This window comes from Euwallacea similis, chromosome 3 (assembly GCF_039881205.1).
Source record: "Euwallacea similis isolate ESF13 chromosome 3, ESF131.1, whole genome shotgun sequence".
NCBI classification, from domain to species: domain Eukaryota; kingdom Metazoa; phylum Arthropoda; class Insecta; order Coleoptera; family Curculionidae; genus Euwallacea; species Euwallacea similis.
In genome coordinates this window covers 700,549-727,180 of record NC_089611.1, presented here as the reverse complement: position 1 = coordinate 727,180, position 26,632 = coordinate 700,549, and the positions used below count along the sequence as shown (strand labels likewise).

Sequence of the window (26,632 nt, the reverse complement as noted above, 5' to 3'; positions counted from 1 at the left end):
CGAACAAGGGTGAACTTGGGCAACTATTGCGATGGCAGATATTTAAGTTGTTCGGTATCAGAAGAAAGAAAAAACTGTAAAAAATCTCTTCGACCAACATATGACCATACTTCGGCCGAAGACATGCAAGTTGTTTGGTAACTCGATACATTCCTTTAAGAAAGTGATAGATCATAAGGTAAGAACTAAATTTAACCCTTAAATTTACCTTAAAGTCGATAATAACAAGGATAATGCTGAAATTATTTTTACATCATTAGCTTTAGGTGCGTTTTTCTCGGAAATCATTGTTTTTAGCGACTTCAATAAAGTATACCTTTTTTTCATCCCAACAAACCCCGGATACACAATTTTACAAAATTATCTGGAAGAAATCGCAAGATATTAAAAAAAATATGATTTATTTTCTCAACTTTAACACCTGTATCTTTGTTACTATCGATTTTGGTACTAAAGTAAGTTGGGTTAAATTTAACCCTTATCTCACGATCTATCACTCCCTTAAAAGAATGTATCGAGTTACCAAACACCCTGTATATGGGTAGACACATAAACGGGACATATCCTATAACTTTTTTCGTACTCTAGATAACGAAACGTAATTTGGTAAATCTGATGTAATTTAGAAATTTTTGATATAATTTTTGTTATTTGAACATGTCCAGTTTGAAACTTTCGTCTCGTTCATAACATGCTTTTACTCTTCTCTTAATTTATTATACTATTAGGTAGCCGCATGGCTAAAATACCACAAGTAGTCGCGTGTTAGCTCCATGTGACACTAACAGGCAGATGTGGGGGATATCAGTCTCATTTTAATAGAAAATGGGTTTAATTTATTCTTAGCTATACGTTTTATTCCTATTTCATAAAAATAAATATAAAACTAAACAAAACTATATAATAGGGGAGAGTTAGGTAAAATGGAGTAGATAGGTAAAAATAGGGAAGTAACCATTTGAGTTAGTTTATTACAGGAATCTGCTTCAAGGTAATAATTAATAAATTTTACTATCTAGATTCAAAAAAAAAAACTGGCGGTTCTTGAAAAGGTTGCCTAATACATGCACATACGACGCTTGATTATTGTTAGGTTTTCACCAAATATTGTGACCTATTTATAAGGCAATTAAACTTTTGAAAATAGTATTTTTTCGGTTACGCAATCTTCGTTATGGAAGGACGATGGTATCCGATAAAATTGGATGTCAAGCAATCTGCCAAAATTTCCGATAAATGAGTAAATTCAGTAATTGTATTTTACCTAATAACGTTGGTTTTTGGTGACGGCAATTTATTCCACTTGGTAAACTTGACTTTACCATATTCAACTCGATCCTCTACACAACTTTCTTCATTTTAATTGAAACTTCCAATCTCGTTTTCAGATCTTCTTTTTAATTATAGCTTTTCTGATTCGAAAACAACTAGAGGTTTTTTCATATACGCACTAGACCTTGCCATTGAAGATTTCACTTTGTCATTACTTGACTAGCCATTTTTGTGAAAACATTGAATCACGAAACGTAGAGTTTTTATACTTCTCCATCACACGTGCGTAATACGTAGCTATTTGCTCATGTGTTACTGGTTGTGGTTCTTATCCAATCCACTCTAAATAGTTCTTTTTTTTTCAATTCTTATCACTTTTTATACTGTTTCCGCTGATACGAACTCCTTACGTAAAGAATTCGAATTTCTAACACCCTCTTAATAGAACAGCACTATAACCAGACCATCTCATCACAGTTCTGAAGTAGAATATAATTCCAATTTGGCCTTGTTGAGCACTCCACGTTTGCACGGTCGTAGTTCCGCAAATTTCCCTCCATCTCGTTCTGCTAATGCTAAATTGAATTTGTAAGTATTATCGGGATGAAAATGTTGGCTACATTGGGAAATGGGTATTTTTAAAAGGAAGGCTTACTGAATTCGTCGACTCCGAAATAGTCAAGAATTTAATTTGTCCTCATTATCCTTGTCATTTCCATTATGCGTCTTGATTATCTTTTCTGCGTCTGAAATAACACTGCTTGGACAAAGTCTCCGCTTTTAAACAAAAAAGCAAATGAAATGAAAATTTTAAAAGCGTTTATTAACGTTTTTTAAAATTTATTCTGGTCTTGGAATATAGTATATTTCGAAATTTGTGAAATAATGACTCTGAATTTTTATTTCGGAACCAGCACAATCCTGATTTTCTTGGTAACCAAAATGAATGGATGTTATTGTGATCATAAAATTTTCCCTTCTTGTCCATCTGAAATAGAAATGTTTAATCTTTTCTTAATCCATTGCAAGAAGCCACCTACTCAATGGAAAAAGTTTCAATGTTTCGTAGGGACAGAACACAATGTGTTCTTCAATGTTTATTCTTAAATTCGCGTTGTGTAGATAAATTTGTCGTATTTAAAAAGCTTCTTGTGGGCAATTTCATATCCTCCTCCTCACAAAGACACTTTCGAATGAATCAGGTACATTATTTTTCCTACGGGTGCGTGCGTCAATGTCATACATAAACATAGGCAACATCTACAAAAAGCATTTTATGCGAGAAAGTTCTATTTTGAGTTTGAAAATGCCCGCAATAAAGCCATTTTACGCACTCTCATAGGAAAAATCTTAAATATCTTGTAGAATGAAAACTAGCAATTTTGAGAGCGATCTGGGACATCATACCTTTTCCTTTTATTTTGTTTCGTAGTATCGCCTCACATATAAGTAGAGGTTGTTGGAGCAACTCGTCTACATTATACTGTTAAGCCACAAGTGATGATGCTTTTTCTCTGACATCAAGTACAAATAATATGTGGTTCAGTGATCACATTATTAAATTTGTTCAGAGAAGAGACAATACGAACAAAACTTTCAATCTTCGTAGGTCCATCGATACAATATAAATTTCTTGGGAGCTCCAAAAATTCAGACCCTGACAGTGACCTTTGCGGAAATACGATAAAGTATGTGTGTGTGAAATTGCGCTCCGTCCCTGTATACGATTTCAGCATATTCTTGACATATTCCAGCCATCCAAGACCGCTAAAGCTCGCGGTCCGAAACGAGTCAGCATTCTTTTACGGAAAAGATAAAATACAATTGTGGCCCAGTAATAATTTAAAATATTTAAAAAATGTCTGGAGACCGATGAAAAAATTCGCTGAGGCCAGTTTTTCAAAACAATCTTATTTTAACAAGGTAGAAAAAATTGACGAGAAAAACGCGCGCCTGTCACTGGTAACGAAGACAAGTCGTAAACCGTAGCTCGGGCTAATTGCGGTACAGAAGAATTATTTAGGAAGTGATAAGGAAGGTAAACGAACTTTTGGACCATGTCTTCCTTCTTTTTATTGCAGCCGTGCGTTGCATGCGACAGCCAAAAAATGACCGGGAAAGTTGATATAGATCCATTACTTTTAAAAGCCTCTTTTTATATGTAGTTTCCACCATCACTTTGCCCAGAAGCAAAACCAAACAATGCACCGCATACAACGTTTAACACTACCGTTTTTCTGCCCTTTCGCCTTAACACACGAGGACAGAAGCACAGCATATCCGTTCTCGGATTACCTGGCAGACATTGTTTACAAATCGATGTTTTAAAAGTACAGATCGGATTACTTTCGGCATAAAGTCCCTCTTTGTCTTAATACCTGGGTCAGACGGAATCAAGCCCACATTCCCGCGTTGTTTTTAGGAAGGTCACTTGTTTACAAGTCCTGCACTTTACAGACGAATGATCCTTTTACGTGTTGCAATCTTAATTTTTTTCACTTCAACAAACTTGTCACTTCTGATTTTGCCGATTTGTATGCAGGATATGCAGCGATGAAATTTTTCCGGGGAATATAAATCTGGCTTGTTAAGTGGATTTTTACAGGCGACTAGAAGCGTTGTCTGCTAAATTAAGTGATGTGGGATTGACGCCTTATATTTTTTTTTACATGTTGACCTGATAATTTCTGAAATGTCTTGCAAAAATCTCCCGAGGTGAAACTATATGTTGAACAATGGCACGTGATTCACAAAAGGCAAAACTGCAAGAAATATGTAAGTGTGGGAAGGCAGTGAAACCGGAAACCATGCAAGCGCGCATAAGTGGTAACAACGTTACTAAGTTAGCACTTTTTGCTCGAACTTTGGCAAGTTTCAAGGAAAGTTAACTACTTTTCTTTTCACTGAATCCGTTTATTAAATAACGTCTTCACTTAAAAAACAGTAACTTTTAGTTAGTTTTATTGAAATTAATTTAAATTAGCAAAGCCACTAAATATTAGATGCGTAGTCTTAAAAGCAACATCGACAGTATGAACTCCATGTTTTCCCAATTTTTCAATTCATGTTTTCTAGCATCGAACTAGCGATATAATTTTCTATATGATTAGCCAACTAAATTCTGAGGTTAGATATCCACGAAAACCATCATCCTCTTCTTTTCTAAGACTAATTGATGCTTCCTTATGATGCAAGGATGCTGGTTTATAATATAACTGCCTCGTTTTACATTTCGTTAGTTCTTGGTTTCCTGGGCTAATGCTCATTTGCAATGAATGAGCTTTTGATTTATGGAAGGAAAAAGGCATGTCTCTTCCTTACGACATAATTGTTCAAAAAATCATGAATTTTGTCTTATATCGATTTCATTCCAATTCAGCTGTTTCATTTTTGAAGCTTTGGGTTCTAAATCGTTTCGATTTTGCAGAACTTATAAAACCCAACATTTTTCTGTCTGTTTCGTCGTTGATTGCCAGCGACTAACACAAATTGAATGCCTGATAAATATCCATTTATCATCGCCTTCTATCACAGTGAAATATTGTTGCTAAGGCACCATTTTGGAAGCTCAGAGACTAAAATAGATCATAATAGAACACGATTTTACCAGTTCCGAGTTCGTTATAATATGTAACGACATGGTATATATTTTCGTTAAACATAATATACGATTGAAATGGATCAGATTATTTTTCCCATAGTAAAACTGCTCTTCGGATCCATGTTCAGATCGTAAGGCGAAGTGGTAACCTCCTACTATACGCACATTCTATACACCTAAACTTGAGCGCAAAAACTTCTTTGGACGACAACTCTTTATGGATACTGACTTATTTTTACCCTGCAATGATTTGGGAAAGCGAATTTTCCACAAAAGCGGAGATGTTTAATCTTGGAAGGGAATTAAAATACCAAGAATCGTCACTGACTTATTTGGGAAGGGTAAGGGTAGAGAACAAATCGAATATCCGGGCATTGTAATACAATTTTCAAGACGTTATAGCATGCTCCTTATTTGAATTATTCAAGTAACGAAGAAAGTATTAACACAAGTCTGGAAAATACAATTGATTCCGTGATTGGTGTTTCGTAAACGTATTCCGTTCGTGGTTGTGAAATATTTTATTTTCGTATTTGATTGTCGTATGAACGAAATGTTGAAAATCGCAATAAAATTTCACTATGTATTTTTTTCTCTTCGCGCACAGTAAACGGCGGGGCGCACTTGCGTGCGAAAAATTACAGTTTCTCACCCTAGTGCAGGAAAGAAGTTCAAGTGTTATTTTGCACGAATGAATGTGTAAACTGGCTATAAATATATATTTCTGTTTGCGAGGAGGTAAAAAATAAGATTCCGGAGCATATATCTTGGCAAAAATATAGATATAGATACTGAAGAAGCATGGCGATAGAGCGGACCAAATAGAACATCAAGGTCGAGAAGGAAGACAATGAGATAAAACCTGTATTTTGGAACAAGGATAAAACAAAAATGGAAAGTAGTGCAAGACGATGTGCGTCCAAGAAAGCGATATTTTGTAAGACGAAAACAAATGTGTTACATAACGTTCAATTAGAGCCTCGAATGGTTTAGAATTTTTGTTTCTATAGAATCTTAAGGTTGACTAGACTAGTAGACTGGTCTTAAGGTGATAATAATTCCACTCACCTACATAAATGTTATATAAACGTTATCAATCATACCTTGCCACCAGATAAATTTGAGATAATACAAGTGGATAAAAAATGTTTAAATTTCGTCGTCATGTATATTTACAACTTGTATCTCGTTCCTTAAATGTTTCTTGGTTTTTAACTGTCACTATCAACTGCTTGCAGGATTTGATTCATGGACTTGTTGTGTGAAATACCACTCGACCTCACATTTTGAGCCTGTTGGTTTTTTCCCGTCTTATAATATTTTCATTCTGGATCCTTGGAATCTGAAGAAAACCTACCGAAGATGAACCAGAAGATGGCCAATTCTACATATAATTATAGAGACATTGAAGCATTAAGGTAGGGACAGGCAGGGATTGCGATAATTTGATGACTAACAACACATCTTTAACAAAAGGAGACGTTCAATGTTGGATTTAAACAAAGGATATTATGAAAACAATAAATCCAGGAGCAAAACAAAACATTTTTAAGACTTTCATAAACGAAGCTCTCGAAATAATTTAGTTATGCTTCTATTAGAGAAGACATATCCTTTTCGTTTACCGTACTGTTTATCTGTTTTCACTATCATATATCTCGGTGATTTTGGAACTGAATCAATCAGCCATCAGGAAATGCGTCGCCTTAGGCAATTTGAAATACCTAATGATCAGTGAGAGAGTCCAGTAAGAGAACACACAATTTTCGCTAGAAATTCCATCGCACAGAATAATTTTAAATCCGGATATCAATCGGACGTCACACTTGTCCACGATAATGAAACTCTCAATTTTAGCGGAAAGGACATTAATTTGGCTTCTAACGATTTTATTTCATGATTCAAATCAAATTAGGACTGCCACTAAATGGACTGATATTGACAATTTTGTAGCGTAGAGGAAAATGAGTGTGTCTGTTACTTTGAGTATTCCAGTTCCATACAATTCAGGTATAGGTACATTTTCGAAAATTAATGTAGAAAAGCATTTTATATGCGGATTATGTTTTGGACTGGAAAATAGAAAGTAAATATTTAGTAAGATTATGCAGAATTTTTTTTAACCAGAAATCTTGTGAAATGACTCAGTCAATAGCTATTTCTGCACCTAGTTAGAAAATGCATAATTTTGTGCAACTAGTGAGATGCAAGCCCAACGGAACGGAATCTCACAATATTATACGAGTTAAAAAAAAATGGCGTGATGAAATGACATGAAACTTACATACATTTGAACATACTCAAGCTGCGCCCTGTATCTATGAAACTGCAGCAACTATTATCGTTACCGGTCCCATTTGTTAACTGAGTTTTGAAATGAAGGTAAGTTTAGTCACCGGTTTTGATTATAAGAAAACAGTCACTTTATTTGTCTATATTAGAAAAATCACAGTTTTTGTTATGGAATCCGGTGACTTTACGAGTGTATTTTGTCACTAGTTACGGAATAATAGTTACAAATTATGCATTTCCTAATTGGGTACATTCGGAGCTATTATATAACTTCTGCCTTCATGATATCAAGTTCCATATTCCTGTTCTTGGAAGAAGGAAGGTAAACGGGGACAAACAATAAATAACGTCGGAGCGCGTATTCTAATGTAATTCTAGATATGATAGATGCTAGCGTTACGAGGCATATTACACGAAACTATACTGTTTCCGTTTTGATGTTTCTCGTTTTATCTTGACTGATAATTTGACAAATTGCCACTTGGCCAGCCACTATGCTAACAATTATTATGGCTAGGAGATTGCATGGGTATTGCATTTCAGGGTGGTGCGCGGTAGTACTTTTGCACCACACCGTGAGAAACTCTTTGTTTTTCTGCGATGGTAGTCTTGGTTGCGATATTTGATAGCATTTCTACCTAAGATATATAATTCATCCAGCCCGCGACTGTCCCATCTATAAGGACATCTTAAAGCACGCCAACTGCAAAGCTAGTTGTGCGACATTCGTACTAAAGACCCAACTTACTGCAGAAATTGACCTTTTGAAAGTAGCAATTTTCTGAAACCTTTCAACGCCACTTACTTCTCATCTTTTTCGCAAACTTTGTTGAAAGGATGACTTGGAAATAAAATAACGAAGGCATCTCGAGCCAATTTAAGAAAGCAAATAATATCCTTCGAATACCTCGAGGAAAAACCGTTCCTTTGATAGATACACAAACAATATTCTCTACGTTTTGACGTATGATCCGAGTAAAAGCATGCACTGAATTTAATAAGACCGGAAAATCCATCTTCAAAGGAAAACAAACAAATCTCCACTGAAAAGCTTTCTTGGGCTATTATACCTAAGGAAAGCTGCTTTATGTGTTTAGCATTATGCCGAATGGGAAAAATGCAACGATTTTTCACGAATTGTTTGGTTTTCTCGTGTTTAATGCTCGTGTGGCCGGAACTGGTTGCAGCTCTTTAAAGAAGGTTTTGTTCGGCGTTTATAGATTGTTTTGTTCGGAAGACCATTAATATTATTCCCTGGAAACAATTTTTCTAGATGGTTAAACATTTGTAACTTTTTCTTAGGTGGATTTTCCCGTACTCGCTCGAACGGATATTAGTGTGGGAAAGTTGAGGAAAAGACATTTTATCCTCTTTAAAGTGTGCAGAATCCAATAAATTTTTGCAATATTCCAGTGTTCTTTCGTTTTTGACGTTGAGCAATGGCAGGGCAAAAATCAAATGTCCGAAGACTAATCAATAGTCTTCTAATGAGACTTTTATGTGTATGCGATAACTGTATAGACTGATTGTGTTTTTAAACTTGGGGGTATTTCAAATTTGTAAGGCAATATCATTTGTCAGGACACGATATTTGTTAAATACTGTTGCGTGGATTTTAAATTCTCTCGGAAAGCAATTTGCAAATCATTGAGAAAATTTTTCAATTGTAACACTCCACCTGGCATTATTCCCAATGAATATAAGTAATTAATTGACATGTAATTTATAGCCATTTCCCATAATATTCCTTTAACCGGTTTATCGTTAATAAAATAAATAATGAAGCCCGGCTTCACTTTGTACTGCATATTACCAGCCCGCCAGACGTCTGATTAGAATAAAATTTATTAATGATTTCAATAATTATATTCCTGCTCTTGATAGGGCGGTTTCAATACTCCTGCATAATGCATAAATTTGTCAAGTTTGTTAATAATCGAACAAGGTCAGCGGGAGCGAAATTTAACCATGAACTATTCTCATTAAAAACTAGCCCCTTATAGTGTGCTCATCGATGAATCATTGCAAATTCTTTAAAATTACGAAACCAAATATTTTTATCTTGGTCAAATATTACTCCATTCATTTGTTCCTCATAGCAAAGGATGTGCTTATTACACTGTAAATATGGCCACAGTCTTTTGGGAAGTGAAGTTAAATAGGTACGTTAGTTTTGCGTATTTGTGCACAAAATCGTCTAGATTTGTTTGCATTTGACCGCCAAAAGACAAACGGATGTAATTTCGGCAAAAATTAATTTGTTGTTTTAATCCACATTCCAACAAAAGTAAAGCATGTCGAGTAAACTATAGAATTGATTTTGGCGAGGTATTTGATTTAATTGTCTTTGTGAGAAAGGGTCGGTTTAAACACAGGAACCGTTCTGTCAACAGCTGAAATAGACGGAAAGGGTTGTTTAATATTTTTTATACGTAGAATTTTACGTAAAATCTAAATATGAAATAAAATGTAGGTGTTTCCATTTGAAAAAACTAAGTTGATGGTCGTACCTGATTTTTGGGCTAACCTGTATACATGAATTTACCATAAAAATCGCCGAGTCCGAGCGTTTTCCCAAAAAACTAATCCCTGAATTTTAAATGAATTTATGCAGGACTTTTGGCCTTCACTGTATACTATCGTTATAAAGTTATAAAAGTAGTCACATGAATATACACAGTGATTCCCACGTAACGGTTATCAGGAAAGATATTTAATTTTTCTTAAACCGGCTATGGAAGTAAAATCTGCGAACTTCAGAGAATTTAAAATAATATATATTTGTGATAAGCATTTACACTAAAATACATATCGAATACCAAGTAACTGTTTTCCGAAATTCCTCCATGTTCTACAACGTGTTAGAGTTGTAGGGCTCCACAGCCAAAACTTAAAGATCCGGCGCCACTGTTCTAGAGTTAACATGAATAATCACGGTTATATTTCATAACTTAACCGCAGAAGCAGCGCATCTCCCCTTCTAGGTTAAGGATAATTTTATTAGCCTTAACCTTAGCGCTCCTGCGGTTAAGTTATGACAGAAACTGCAGAAACATTAAACGAAATATAATTATGTCACAGTTATACACATGGGCGTATGTATACATCGAGACCGAACTAATGGTTATTCACTAATCTTTCTCCATTTTGAATAAATATGTTTAATCTGTACCGTGCATAAAAATTTAATTTACATCTTTCCGACATCAAAACATTTTTCAAATATGTAAAAAAATTATTAGGAAAATTTCTAGCATGATGGTCGCTATTTTTAGCTAATTTTCAAGTTCTATGGTTCGGTTCCCATATATCAACATCAACTTGTTTTTTTCGTTTGTCGATTTGGAAACACTTAGGCCGTGGTTTAATTGTGACTTTCCAAGATAAAGTTCCATTAAATAATTTGCAACGGAAAGATTGTAATTCTTAAGAAGAAAACAACATACCATAAGGAAAAAAGTTAACGTTCATATCTCAATCGAAACGTCGTAATTGCAAATTGAATTCACAAGTGGATAGTTCGCAACAAGTCGCCCTTACAATGTTTATACAGATTTGAAAAATTTCTTGAATTCGGAAAATTATGGTACTTTTTCGAAAACCAAAATGTTTTCGTTTTTAAAAATTAATTCAGAAATGGAAAAACTCAAAATTGTTTTGAAAACGGCCTTGAATTGGCTATTCAATTCACTCCAACCATTCCAGTTTAATCATTTTTCTACGTCTTATTTACCTGCTGTTATAATATTATATAAGTAGAACCAAGTTTTCTCTAATAGTAGAGTGGAAAATCTAGTAAAATGAATTATTCAGAACCACCTACACTGACGACAATCTAAGAAACGCTTAATAAATTATAAATCAGCTAAATAATATCCTTCCTCAGAAAGTTTCTGCTCTTTCCAAATTGATAAAATTTTCCCTTTTAATTACCCGAGCATTTTTGATGGTTTTAACGTTGACGCGGACACAAACGACTTGTTAACATCCGCAAATTTTCCAAGAACAACCGGCTTGATGGCCTGATAATAATTTGAGGGGTCTACAGAAAATTCCAAAATTCAAAAATCCACCGTCAATCACCGGTTTTCGACAGTTAGATCAATCGACCGGTGTTTCGGCTTGTCCCTTATGTTTAATTCAGATTCACGGCGGCTCGTTTAGAAAGTATCAAAAATCACAAGGAGACAGGTCTGACCAACAATCAGGCCATAAAAAAAATAAAAATTCCCTGAAAAGTCGAATTGAATTTTAAAATCGTGTTGGAATTTATTTGATTCTTGGGCAATCGTAATTGATGAAGTGGTTGTCCGAGGAATATAACTACAAAGGGTCTGTGCAGCTAAGGGCATTTTAGCACTAATAGAGCCTTCCATCATCGTTAAGATTTTGTTTTTTGCCTTTAAATTGTGCCTCGTTAAGAAAGGCAACTAATTTTCATTTCCCTGAAACATTATTACGTCGACCTATTTTGCTCCAGATTGCGAAACACCAGATTTTAACCGGCGGGGTTTATTTTAGAATATTATCTCCAAGTTATATCTCTCTTCTCGCTTTTCTTACCCTGAAAACTAATTTATCAAGCAAGCGTTCGGATTTAGCCAATGCCGAGGAACTTTTGTGAAAATTTTCTCATTTTAGCACTTAAAAATAGATTAAGAGCTTTACGTATCGATAGTCATCTTTAATCATTACTTTCATTTACAGGTTACTCTAAGGATAATTTTCCCATGGACAAGCCAGATGGAATTTAACTTAAGGTATGCACAGTAGCTATGAAAACCTTTGAAAAAAGAGGTAACACCTCGACTCTACAATTAACCCTCATGCATATTTAAAGCGACAAACAAGGCAATCCCATTCCCAGTTTCTATTTGGAAGTCTTCCAGATTCACTTATTACTTACACTCTGCCCGTTTAATAATGTAGTGGACCAATCACGAAGGTCTGATCGGACTTTATAATTATCCTTCCCTTTAATTATTCAAGCAGGAATAGCGGATAGTTAGCAGTGTCCATTTACCCGACTTAAAATTTAACCGTTTCTCGGATATAAGTGGAGGAAACAAATTAGACGTTGGCGTGCTGTGTTCACGGATTTTCGTTGTCATTAAGGGTGGAATTGTGCAGCACGTTAGTGAGGAAGTTGGTTGGTTGTTTGTACTTAAGGAAGCTATGTTCAGATTTGGGAGTTTTTAAGGGAAATTTTCATTACAGGATTTTAAAAGGCAGAGAATCCTTGGTTGCTTTTTAACAAAAAAAAAACCTTTTTCCTAATAGATAATAGACTCGTTTAATACGATGCTTCAAGACTTCTTTGGGTATTATACGATTTGAAAACAGGAAAGCTTATACTTCTTACATTAAGCTTTAATCTAAGTAGTCGGATATTTTTATGAAATGGTCGACTACTTCAAAATGGAATTACATTCTTGCTAAATAAACCTTTCACTTAACGTAGCTTTTTCATAGTAATGACTGACTTGATATCAAGCTTTTTCCAACTTCGGCTGTTCGGAATTTCTTCTTGAAGATCTAGAAATCTATTGACTATTCTGATTTAAAAACTGCAGGTTATTTCGAGTTAGTTTACTTTCGACATTTCCGAGTTCCTGTTTAAAATCCCTATAGAAGTTTTGAGGAAAATTGAAAAAATAGAACAAAAGAAAAGAGCTTTAAAAAAATCTACTCCATTTGAAGATCTATAAAATGCACTTTCAAAATGCGATAATAATAATGGGGCCAACAAGCACCCACATCGATGAAGTGATTTTTTCGCGTTTTTTTCCGAAAATGAGAAAAAACAACACGGCGTCCATAAGAATGCATCGTAGATCACTCGGAATTCACATTTTAAGCAAAACTGTCCTAATAAGGCTTAATTTCCAAAATAACTTTCGGCTTGGTTTAAGAACTAGTGAACAGAATTTTAAATCGATAGCTCCCATTTCACTGGAAAACGATAAAGGATAAAGAATGTTCAAACAGGATGTGAGCGTTTCTAAAACTTCCCCAATTTAACCGTCTCTGCATCTCTTACGGTTTTTAAGATCCCAATGCGTTCATCACCAATTTGGACCACACTGACTCATTGATCTGTTATGTCAGCACCAAATAAGGCCAAAGTCGTCAAAGTTGGTCTTTCCACTCATTTAGCACCTTATTTTTACCATATCTAATCTTTTACAAGCCAAACATAAGAAAGTTATCCCAAGAAAAAGCCCCGTCGATAACAGCCGAAGGTAAAAGCACACTTCTGTTATTTGCCGGTGTTATCCTCACGCTCTTTATGTTTGCGGTCGGTTTATTTGGTTAGGTACATTAAGTAAATTTGTTCTTATTTGTCAAATAAATAATAAAAGAGGTGACAATGAAGGATTAGGGCTTATGGAAATGACACAAATTGGATGGATGAGCTGCACAAGTCGATTATTCCTCACGTGCTGATAGCAGTTATACCCGTACACAGTCTGCAGGGTTAATGGCATTGTCTGGTAATGGTGCATACTGAATTTATGTTTGCACCTTCGCTGATGTGCTTTATTGACGTTTAAGAACGCATTTCGGGGATTTAGTTTAGGATTTGCCTATCAGTCGGCTTTTTGAATAATATATTGAGTAAATATGAGGCAGCCACACCAAGGTATCGATTATTATCATTCTGACTGCTCGTTAATATATTGGATGGTTTAATACGTGTTCAATTTACTGTCAGAATTGCTCGTATATAATCTGAAATGCCGCTCTAACCGGAATTGAAACTTTGCAACCGCAATACCCAGGAGTGGAAAAGGATTAGTCATTTATCACACAAACTACAAACCAGTCATTATAATTAACTTATTACTGGTTATCGCATGAACTACTCTAGAACGTCGGGAAGTGATTTATCTCTAGACCTTTGCAAAAATGTCATGCAAGACAATAATTCGGCATTAGAAGAAAATACAGATTTTTGATATCTACACAAACAAAACCAGTAAATCAACCGACGTGCAGTTAAGGTAAATGAGCCTTATTTTTCAATCTCCAACTTACCGACGCAGAAAAGTTGTCTGCATGAAACTTCCAACTTCGTTACGCTTTCTCGAGGTAATGTTGTTCTGGGGTGATTTATAACAATATAAGAATGTTGTGTCTCCTTAAAACTGGGATGTACTTTCCGGAGAGAATGCGAGATGCAAAATAACTATTGTTTTGGAGTATTAAAAATAAGGAGCTAAAAGGAAGATTTTCTGTTATAGTAACGACGCTGCTTGCGTTATTTTTGGATACATTGTTAACCGCACAGTCTTTGCCTTTTTCCTCTGAATCTAATTCTCGACTAAGGAATCCAGACAGAATCTAAGTATCATAGACGTCTAGATAGTCTATCATAATGTACCTAGCTATTTTATAGGCCAAAGTAGCTGTGTACGATCCTTGGATTAGAAACGTGTTGGAAGCGCATCCAGATTTAGAACAATTAAAAAAGCTGTTGGGAATTTCCCCCTTATTTACCACGTTTCGAAAAAACAAACAAAAATATCTTCCAGTAATCTTCAATTGAACCGGGGAGGGCTAATATATGTACATAACTGGAAGATTGATGTGACAGGGTCTGTTCACAAGGTTATTGCGGACCATTCACTTGTCTTCTAACCACCCAGATATCCTATTAAGCTCCAGTATTCTTCGAGGCAATAAGGCGTTGCGGAAGCAATATGGACTATATGTGTTAGTGTCATACTGGGTTTAATTCAGAAGATCGAGGAATTTCAAAATTTCGAAATACTTAATTTTTTTTCGCAATGCTTGCTGTATTTACTCGAAAATAGTCGCATTGATTATATTTTCGGGTTCCCCTCATTTTGTTCCTCTAGGCCTTTGCAGCGGATCCAGTATATGGGTACCAACTCCGAACATACTACATGTACATTCGTAGAAAATTTTCTCAGTCATGGTATTTCAATATAACCAGATTGAAGAATAACACCGAAGAGGTCGAATATTCCTAATTCCATCACTTATTTGGCTCACTTTTATCATGCGATAACACCCTGAAGTAGCTGTTTTCACGCGTTCCAGCAGATGCGCGAGGGAAGGGGTAGGGGCAATCAAGTTGTCAAGGACGTCAAGACGTAACTGGTTTGCGGCCATTACTATAGGATCTTCAACTTTCAGCCTTTACATATTGTGGTGTCAGAGCATTCCACATTATGAAATGTCTATCATATTGCTCTATTCGTGTTAGGAAACCGACTACTACTGCTTTAGGGTGAGTGGGTGTGTGAATAATTCTTGAGGAGAATAGAGCGAGGAAAATTTCCCCGAACTATTGTCCTATTGTCACTTGAAAATTAGCTCAACTTGAATCCAAGCAACTTGAACGCAAATTGATATTTCAATTAATTGTCATGTAAGGAAATTATTTAACCCAGTGTGAATATCCATTATAGGTTCGGGCTCGCTACGCTCCCAGAAATTAGGGGAGGATAGTAAGAGTGGAGAATAATATTTACTGTAGATACTCGCATTAGGAGCGATGGGAAAATACTCTTTTTTGTCCCTTTCATTTTATAAAATCATCCGCTTACGAGATTGAGAAAAAATGTATTGCGAAACAACAGTGATAACTGGGATTTGTGAGCTCGTCAATTTCCGTCATGAACAGCAGAAAACGAGGTATTCGCATTAGAACAAATCCCTGTAATACCTCAATTTCTTAATAACGACATCCTTATTAAACGGATATTATGATGTCGCCTTCTTAATCCGGTGTGCCTACTCTCTGAGTCGCCTTCGAATCTCTTGTCATTCAAACTAAGTCGCTCCTCAATCACTTGGCTGACACATCGTTGGGCCCGAATCCGAATGATTAATTTTCCTCCGATGCGTTTCGGAAGATGCTTGTTTGCCTATAATTTTATTGGGGTCATTTTTTGTTGTTGGTATTATTGATTGCCTGCCCGAGACCCGCGAAAAATCTTAAACAACATTATGCCACAAGTTCAATAAACATCCTTTATAGCGTAGGTATTGTCTTATAGTTCGCAGTAGGGCTGCACGAATAAACGTAATTAATATCTTGTAATGAAAGTCCTGGGCTTCAGAGGGTTAAGCATTCCGCAAGGAGTCGGCGAAATAAATGGTTTGTAGAAATTAATCTGGGATGCGACCCTGCTAAATTCAACAATAAATTAATTACGACCCTAAACAATACCCCGGAGCGCATAATTCGGCAATTTTTCAATCACGACCCTTGACAAGACAGCCCTAATCCCGCGTCGTTCTTTTTGATCAGTCATCGCCGTAATGATGCGGTGACGTTATCAACACTTTTTAACCCCGTCATATAATTAATTAGGACGTACAAAAACCAATTAAAATTGATACGCACGCACGCTCTCACTCTCCGGAAAATATTTTAGTAACTTTTTGTCGCGTGAAAATATTTTCACATATTAATAACCAGCGCGTTGGTGTGAACATGACCTAATTACCCTTGTATTTGATGTTGCATGAATGAGTCGAAACTTGGTGCATGTAGATGGAAGTTAGATGTGACTGAAGTAGTGTAATGTTACTGAGCAGCATTGTGCTTTTACATCAAATAGTCAATTAAGTAAATAAGTCAGGTGGTGTAATAATCGAGCATATCGATTGAAAAGAGAAGTTATGCAGCGCTCTTAGTGTCAAAGTGATAAATACGTTTAAGGATTGTTGATTCTTTCTTTTATTTTTTAGGAATAAAGCTTAACGCGCCAGTAGTGGCCGTTGAAGCGATATAATTGCACACAGTCCTCAGTTGAAACTAACTGAGAATAATATTTACCCTTTACTAAAGGCTTGGACGAACACCCTTGTAAACGTTTCGGTGACAAATCTGTCACCCTCTTCAAAACCGTGGAAAAAGCGCAAAAAACGAATATAAAAATGTGTGAGGAGTGAATATTTAAAATGTGCGGAACACTGAAGTGAAGCTCTCAAAAAATAAAAGAAATAGTTAAAATAATAACTTTCAAACCATCAAAATTGGGCATTGTTCGATCGGAAAAAGTAGCATGATTATTGTTCAATCCAAAGTCGACAGTATTTCAAATTTAGATTTCCTTTTTTTATACTTTCTTATGCTTAGATATCCTTATCTTAGAGACATCGTATAAAAAACATTGAATTTTTAAAAGTTTTTATTTCAGACTTCTTGAAAAAAAATTTGCTGCGCTGAAGCAAACTCCCGTTGTCCCCTCTGGGAGAGCACAACAGAGGCACATCATCAATCTTGTAAGATGTTTACCCCTGAATGCTTTGGCGCTATAATTTTCAAATTATCAAAGAAAAAGAAAAAGTTTGAACTTTCCTGTTTTTTAAAATATCTCTCAAAAAAAGGTTAATTTGCAAATTAGAAGCGCAGTTTTGAAACTCTGTCTCTGTGGAAATTACAAAATTCCAGGCGTCATTATCTCAAAAAGTGTTTAACATAGGTATCAGGCAGAATCGCCCATGTAACACAAAGAAGTAATAATACTGAGAGTGTCCCATTAAAAACTAATATCATTTAGGAATAAAACTTTTTTGAACCTCCCTGTGTACAGCGCGTTTTGAAAATTTACGCTTATTAGCCTCATATGCCATCTATACAAGACTGCGAGGAAATGTGAATTAAATGGACACCATGGATACTTAATGAAAGTTTTTCAATAATTACCATCCCGCTTAATTATCGCCTGAGGACAGATCGAATCTACTCAAGATTCAGTATGTCACTGTGTTAAGAATATATATTGTGAAAATGGGACGATGTAAAATTAATTGGGAAAGTTGCCTGGACAGTTTTTTTTTACTTTCCCTTAACAAAAGTGCTCATGCACAACCTTCCTGTTTTCTGATAGCTTCCTTCATTCGAGACCTTTTATGATAAATTAATAACATTCTCTCCAGGGACGCAAAAATCAAGGCACAATGCCCGACCTAACTCAGGCTTCTGCATATGACAAGGGCAAAAGGTTTTATCGCGTCAAAAGACCCTTTTTTGGTCGAGTTTAATAAAAGTTATTAATTTGCCACTGTCGATCAAGGTAAATATCGGCCTTCATTGCAGTGTTTTCTGACCTAGGAAATAAAGTTTAAATCGCAAAATGTTCAAGTCTCTGACACTAAATAACCTTAAAAGATAAATAGGTTCTCACACACGGTGGCCAAGATTTCACCGTTTTCTTTAGAGTCGTGTACACAAACATAAGTGCTGGGCCTTCTTCTTTGTCCTTCTCTAGCCTAGATCATATCTTTTGACAAACGCAAGCACATTATAATATTTTACGTTCTAACAAGGGATATGCGTAACATTATGGTCATTCTTCGGATTGTTTCGTGGACAGTGAAAAAGCGAGAGATTTACCGTGCTTATCTGGCCAGTTTAGACCATTTATAGGACCTAACAATATCAAATTCCTGGGCAATAGCTGAATGTGGCACATTTAGATAATTCTCCCAGGAAGTTATTAGTCGTTACGTCATAGGGCTATGTAGTCAACAACAAAATTTATATTGTGCGATGCTAATGTAGTGGATTAGTATCGAGGAAAGCGACAAACATAAAGCGTGAGCAGCGAAGCAGATATGCCTTTCCAAGCTCGAAAAAATTCTTTTCAGCAAATGCAAACTATTTCCTCAGTTATTTCGGACACGTCACCCCTACGAAAAAAGGAAAAAGGTCGCCGTGGCGCCCTGGAAAGTGGAAAAACAGCCTGCAGGTCTGCTGGGCATATAAAAGTGGGCGCGGTTGGCATTTCCATTTCCATTTCGCGTCACAAATTGACCGGACGAGAACGTCTGACCTGCCCACCTGCAGCAACGATTTCCAGACACGCTGCCTGTGTTTAAATGTCATTTAGGATTATTATTCCCGTTTTTATTGCCCCTTTTTCGAGGAGGTTACGAGTTGAACCTAAAAATTTAATTTTGTGGTGTATTTTCATGAGTAGTTAATTCTTAACCTTTGGAATTCATCTCTTATGCACAGCTATATAATGGTTATATTTATAGCATGAGAAAAAATTAGATGCCCCGTTAGTAACAGCATTCTTTCTATAGAGGACTCGCATAGATAGCACGACAAAGATATTGATGTTCAATATGGAAATCTAATAAATAGGAACTGATACGTAATTGGTTAATTAGGAAAAAGTTGCGCAATTTAGATATCCACAAAATTCTGCTTCAATATGTATATGGTGCCGATTAAAGTAATCAGAACTATATACGGATATCCGGAAAACCCAAATATTTCAATTTTCGTTTATACTGAATAATTCAAGTACTATTCACCACGCAAAAATGGGAATAAGGCATCATAAAAATGTTTTTTATGGGGAATTTTCTCCAGATTTCTGATCTCAATCTCTGAACGTCTTTTTCCTGTTTGCTTCTTTAAGCCTTTGTGGCCCACCTCAGGGTCATTTTCGAGCGAAATTGATAGGATATCGAAGATATCTTTTTAGATTTCTGTGAACACTCTGAATTTGAGATTGGAATTTTTAGCGTTCATGTAGAAATAGGTACAATGAATATGAAATATTCGATAAAATTACAAAATGGAGACTTGCAAAAAATAGGTTTGATTATTTTTCGGAAAAATAGGCGATACTACTCAGTAGCGCGGTAAAGTAGTTCACCTGTGAGGGCCCAAGAAATTCGTTCACGACGTTTTTCATCGGCCCTGTCCATAGAATTTTGACTTATTGCCCTCTGTATTATATAACAGATATTGACCATGATTTTCACGTTATTTTCGGACAATAGCAGGGTTGTCGAACTGGCTCAAATAAATGAAGTTGAGTAATAGAAAATTCTATAAAATTAGACAGAAAATATCCTTTTATATCTAAAAGGAAACTGACCCGGTTCGATGTCCAAAGCTTCCACTTTGCTTTTTATAAAAATTATAAAATATGAGTTTCTCTTTTGAAAAGAATAGCAGATTTCTATATTTAGTTTGATTGTTTTATACAACTTCTAGTTAAATAATTTTTATCCAATGGTGATTTCAACTTTGATACGATAATGTGAACATTCCGCCAGCACGTATCAAGATATCTTGTCGTTTTCAAGGTATCCGTTGCACTCAAGGTTCTTAGCAATGCCGGTAAGATTATGTTCCTCCAGTTCTTTCCGCCGAAAGTAACAGTGGCCAGTCAGGAGGCCAGCCACCATCCTCATCTTCTTCCTTCTGAGACGGAAGAAATCCCTCGTTCACCTGGCTTTTGGGTACGCTCGAGAGACTTCAGCTTAGTTCCTTTGGAAGAGGTCTCATTTAATGGTTCTTGGGGGTCTTGCTAAATGTTCATTTTTATGCGTGTAGCCTCTATCTCCTATAAGATGTGAGGGTAGTCTGACATCGAGATTTCACTGGATACATCTAATCTGTCCTTGTATCGTGCCTAACAAGTTGGGCGTACAGAGTGTGAGATTATTCAAAAACAATGGGTGCTGTGTAAAGAAACCTCTCCACACAGTCGACGGAAGATTACCATAGCCTGCCCTGAAAACGACTTTGTACAAAAAATGCCGCCTCGACAAATCCACATCTTAATGTGAGTTAATAAAGACAATAATGGGGAAGAGGAAGAAGAACGCGACACGCCCTAGTGAAACAATGAACCTGAAAGTTTAACCTTAATTTGAAAGAGTTTCTTGAAACGTATTACATAAATTTGTATAAAATTAAAATAGAAGAATTTTCCTGCAGCAGAAAACTTCAGTTTTTAGAGATTGAGAAACACGTAAATCTGAATATTGGAGTTTATAATTTGCCAGTTGATGAATAAATTCTCCTTAAGCAAGCTGAATACGTGCAGTGAAATAGGTAGGTATAGTAAGTAGATGGTATTGCAAAATGTAACAGCCCACGAAAACATATGTACGTGCCACTGTGAGGACACAAGGGTAACAGTTTCAATATAATTTTTTGAGTTTCCCTTTTATTCACCAACCTCTGGACTCAGTTTTATAGTAAAAATCCATTAGCAAGAAATATATTAGCTGACATAAACGTCGAGAGAATATGTAACGTGGAGTGCAATTTCCTCGCTACATAATACCTACAAAATAGTGGTCTATAAGTGAAAATATTGGCACTGGAAAACACAAAATTACTTTAGCAGACTTCTAGCAAATAAGACTTTGATGCGGAAAATGGGTAAATTGGAAGTTGGTTCTTTCGATAGGAGATCTGGTACATAATTCGGATTTCAAACCTAAATATGAAACATGAAGTGAAAGTTTTTTCAAAATTCTAGAAGCATGAGAATTTTCAATCAAACGTTCTTCGCGTCATAGGAGTAGGTGTGAAGTTTTATGTGAAACGAGACTTGGCCGGAAGTCTTACTTAATACAAAATTCCATAAAATTGGCTCTTTATGTCTACAAGAAAACTGACAAGGTTCGATAGCTTTTATGAGGAAGTTTCCACTTCGCTTTTCATAAAATTTTCGAAAGATTAATTAGTCCTTTGAAGTGACCTATTCAGCTTATATTTCAAGGATGTTTTCCCAAGGACGATATTTACACTGACCTCTTTTCATCACTACAATCCTATATCGCAGCAGACCTTCAAGCCTCTTTCATTTTTCGTCAATTTTGCCTAAAATTATCTCCTGTAAGAGCTATAAAAGTCATAGCTCAATTTCTTTGATTTGTCATAATAACTGCCAACTTCCAATTGCCGCAATGATCTTTATCGCCAACAATATTTTAACGCGACTTTGGGCATAAGACAGCCACCATTATTTTTTTCAATTATCGTAAATTTATGGTGATTTTGGCGCCATTGTTTCCCAAATAAGTACGAATTTATTTGAAAAGGGGCCGCACGGCAGTTTAACGGCGCTTTCTTCCGCTTTCTTTTTAACCCACGAAGTTTCGTGGAAAACGCGAATTAATCATTTTTCGGGCATCCGGTAGAGTAAGGCCGCGTGAAAAACGCATATTAGGAAAATTAGTTTTCCCGATGCCGTCGATTCGTCAGGGACGTCATTTTTGCTTCGCCTAATAGGTAGTTGTTGACGTGAAGGTAGTTTGGTGGTTTTTACTGAAAATTACAAATGATGTAATGAATAAAATCGAAAATTTATTTTCCATTTCTACATTAAGGTCGTTGTAATATGTAATAGCTCTCTAGATCAACTAGCCCCACAACGATACAAAGTTCTTCGCTGAGAATCAGAGCGGCTCCTGATTTAATTCGAAATCAAGTCAAGAGATTAACGTGAGCGGCAGGAGGTGAGAAGTACAGAAAGAAAGGTAATGTAAGTCCAATTATCATAAGAACTGTTTCGCAAAACATCGAGTTACATCTACGATTTTTTAACCTAAAATGACGTGACGACGGTGTATCGTCGACATGTTCCAGCAATACTTATTCAAATCTATGTGAACTATTTATGTAGAGGTTTATATTTCGAATACCAACTTAAGATTTCTAGATTACTCAACAAATGCTAGAAATACTTCAACACATGGAGTGCGATTATGATATTTTAACCACATTAAAACTGTTATGCACTGCAGGAAATGTCCCTGGTCAGCAGTTCCTCCTTATTTCCGACATTTAGAGGTTTATCCTCTATACCAAAACTTGAATTTCGGCTCCGTAATTCGATCCCGTTAGAACAATTGAGCCGTGTTTCCACGTACTCCCGGGCGATCCACCTCAGGCTCCACAATTTAAATGTTCCGGTCAAGGTTCAAACTTCCTCGGCACTCCTAATACTTACTAAAGTCATTACTAGGTTTTAATAGAGATCTGAGGCATATCTCGGGTGATCAAGGCATGTAGTGGATATAAGATAAGCCATCTTTCTTTGGGGGGTGTCATTCCCAGAACCTTCAGTGGCTTTTTGAAAACCTCTGGAGATCGCTAGGCAAGAGATAACCATCTGCTTAGAAAGTTGGTTTCCTTAAAAATATTTTGCATGATCATCTCAACTAGCTAGGATTGTAGTTATTTATACAATAGGTATCCAAAGATAAGTCTTTATTATTTTCTAGAGAAGCTGTCGGGAACGTTTTAATGTCTAAACATAACATCAAGGAAAATCCTTGAAGTCAGAGAAGAGAGATTTTATGACACGAAACTCGTAAACCGAAATATTGCCCGTAGTTATGAATACGAAATAGAGAAACATATAAGCCAGATAAAGGGAAAAACATAAATAAGGCAGTCCGTCAGTTCCAGGAGGAAATCAATAGATATGAATCTAGTTCAGTTGGAAATGTTCCGTCGTCGGTTCTAACAAGTGCCATAAACAAACTTTTCAGCAAACAATCAGGCTCCTAAGTGCATTAATAGAACGGGTCCAACTTTACGACCTTTTGTGAATCGAATCGAAAATAACTTTCCATGGTGGATAAAACAATGGATGCGATTTTTCTTTTGTCTCCGGAACTGGCGCTATAAAGAAAAATTAGAGAATGGAATCGCCATTAAATTAAATTAGATTATTATACCGAAGAGGAATTTGGAGGCTTTATTATGTTTTAAGTATTCCACTTCTCCGGAATTCCCTTTCTGCTCAAATCGTAAATAGCGTTAATTATCTGTGACGAAATATCTCGAAAATTGTCGTAAAATTCAGCCATTTCTCTTTATTATGAAAGAGAAGAGCTGCTTTGTTTTTGAATTTGAAATTTCATTAGAATGAGTCCCACGTATGTGAAAATGGGCAACCACTATTTAATTTCGCTTTAATATTCTGACAACTTAATTAGAAACAAATTAAAACTTGCGCAGTTATAGATTTGCAATTATGGATGAAAACGTGATTTTCATACGGTTCAACTTGCAGGTTTAGCACCGTTTGTGAATGCGGATAAAGTGGAAACAAGTTCCTCGGTGTGGTGAAAAATAATTTCAATCATCTCTCCTGCTGCAGCAAATCTTGAAGGTTTTAATTACTGCCATCAGGTGACGGTTGACGGGGCTGGCAAGTTAATCGGATAACGTGGAAACGTAGTCGATTGAAGCGACGACTTTGGGATGTTTCCGGTGGATTGAACCGCATTGGAGAGTTTTCGAAACTTGCTCTATAAGAAGACAACACGATAGTAATAGAGCTCCTCTGAATTTAAGATTATGAAAACCGCGTTAAACGTTTTGCAGAGCAAGGAGAGCTCTGATTGAGACGGTAGCAAAATGACTTTATTAATTATAATTTCCCTTTGGTGTTTTTCAATGTGCCTTCCGGAGGGGTAAGACCGCTAAGCAACCCAATTCGCTATTGATTATCAATTACCTTGCATAAAGTTATTAATATAAGGAGCTTTGTGTCTATACTCTCAATCTACCAGGCTGTAAGCTGTTGTAAGTCTTTGCACAAAGCTGTAGGATATGCCATAAAACTTGAGGCTGGCAAACAAGTATTGAGAAGCGCTTGAAGCATTCGCATATACACACACACACACACAACATGGCAGTTGGCAGTGGAAATTAGAGTGAAGCTATAACCGTTGGATGAATGTGGAGACATGAAGCTGAAGGCTTAATAAAAAGGAAAAATGAAATGCATGAGTATCCCAACTTCGGAGATATTTCTTTTGCTAAGTTAATTTCTGGTATGCAGTCACATTGTCCCGATTGTATATAAAGCTATTTCTTATCAGGTTCACCTCAAAGGTAAAGAGGATGTAAGAGAGATACGTTTATGAGAAGGAGAAATTAAATAATATTTCTCCATAGCATGTTTCAGCTCTCAAAGTTTCAAGCAGGATGCATACATTTAATTAAGCTAATCCGTTTTTGAGATATTTCCTACCTACACTCTATTATTTTAACTTACACATAATTAAGTATTTTCGATTCAGTAAAAGATTAGAGCCGCTTTCCTTCGACTCGTGATTTCGGATCGGGACGCGACGTGAATCAAAAATCAAATTCTTTTGCTTTGTTGGCAGTTCGACTCACGATTTACGTCTGTCAAAAATATAACTCGGATCTGTAATTCCTTTTCCTCTGGGGCATGAATCTTTTTTTGAAGATTTAATGATTACACGAAGACAACATTCCCATTCCTTTGAACAACAAATGAATCGTAGACAGGCCATTCAGTCGGTCGAAAGCGGCTTGGGTAACAAAGATGTCACTTTTACTCCTTACACCTGAGGACATGTCACGTATTATTAATCTTCGATATAACAAAAACCTTCACAAGTGTTTCGTTAAGAAATGCGCTAGTGTTCCAGGCAAAAGTTGCATTATACGTATGATCGAAGCGAAATATCAGCTAAAATATAGCAGAAATAAGGATCTCTGTAGGGGGTTTTTCCTGAAATGGCAATGAAAATTTCTAATTTTAACCTCTAGTACTTAAAATTTTGTAGATATGTACGTATATCCAATGTAGCTAATTTCCAGTAAGCAAATGCCCTAATTTTCACGAATAAATTAAAATCACAGCCACATATTGCTTTACATACTGGGCTTTAAATATTCACGGAATCACAATATAGATCAATATATTTGAATATTAATACACAACCAGTAATATCGATATCAAGAACGCATCTCTATGACCATCTGATTTAATATCCTGCAGTAAACGAATGGTTCAGTCGTCGTTACTTGGAAGTGGAAAAAAGGGCATCAGCCACACAAGTACAATAATACTTACAAATATAATAAGTTTAGCAATTTTCCCATGAAAAATTCTTGCGTCGGATGCCTGCCGAGGAATGCTCTTTCATATTGATCCATGTTCCCGACTAAAAGCAAATGGCGCATTTTTTGCTTCATATTCGTTTAACAATAGCATACTTGCGACAAGGGAATTACAAATGGTTCTTGGAACTTTGCCGTTTTTTAGTGGAACTTTTTATGGATAATGGTGATGGATTTGCTATTAATTAAACCTTAAACGCAACAGCTAGGTGTTAAACCTATAGTTACGAAACTAAACAACGATAACAGCTTTTTCTTCGCTGACAAGTAACGTCAGTCAGGTGAATCTAAGCGTTACCTAAATCTTTTTTGTGGAGCTCTGCAAAGTCTACAGTTCTAGGATGCAATTGTTAATAACAAAATTTATAAAATCAGACCCAATTACTTGTGAGACTATACTGTTCCCATTCGCCTCATATTATCAGACATATAAGTGATATTCGCACGTGGTTTACTCATAATAGTTTTTTTATGGCTGCGAAATGTGACCTTCCAGTTATCGTGTTTTGTAGAATCGCCGAGGAATTCTGCCACCATCTGAGAAAAGGACTTAGCGTTGGTCAGAAATAACTTAGAATTACACCAAATCGTTATTGCCAATATGTCACACGAAGAAATGGAAAGTTACTTGAGTCACGCATATGAAGCATAATTTCTCGTAAGTGAAGCTATCAGTTTTCTGAAGACTTTTCTGAGAGACCGTTCAAGTCTTCAAGGAAACTTGGTGACTTAACATATTGTGGAGACTTCAATAAAAGTAGGCGCTCGAAAAATCC

The 26,632-nt window shown here is 36.0% G+C and overlaps 1 protein-coding gene across 2 annotated transcripts in view; it reads left to right on the top strand.

The window, feature by feature from the left end:
• LOC136419671 (ephrin-A5-like) overlaps nt 1–26,632 on the top strand; it is a 313,490-nt gene that overhangs the window by 93,404 nt on the left and 193,454 nt on the right. The window contains exon 2 of one of the 2 annotated variants that reach the window (XM_066406192.1): nt 11,873–11,925. The exons of the other annotated variant lie outside the window; for it this stretch is intronic. The gene's annotated coding sequence lies outside the window, so the exon portion shown is untranslated. The remainder of the gene's footprint in view (nt 1–11,872; nt 11,926–26,632) is intronic. 2 annotated transcript variants of the gene reach the window in all.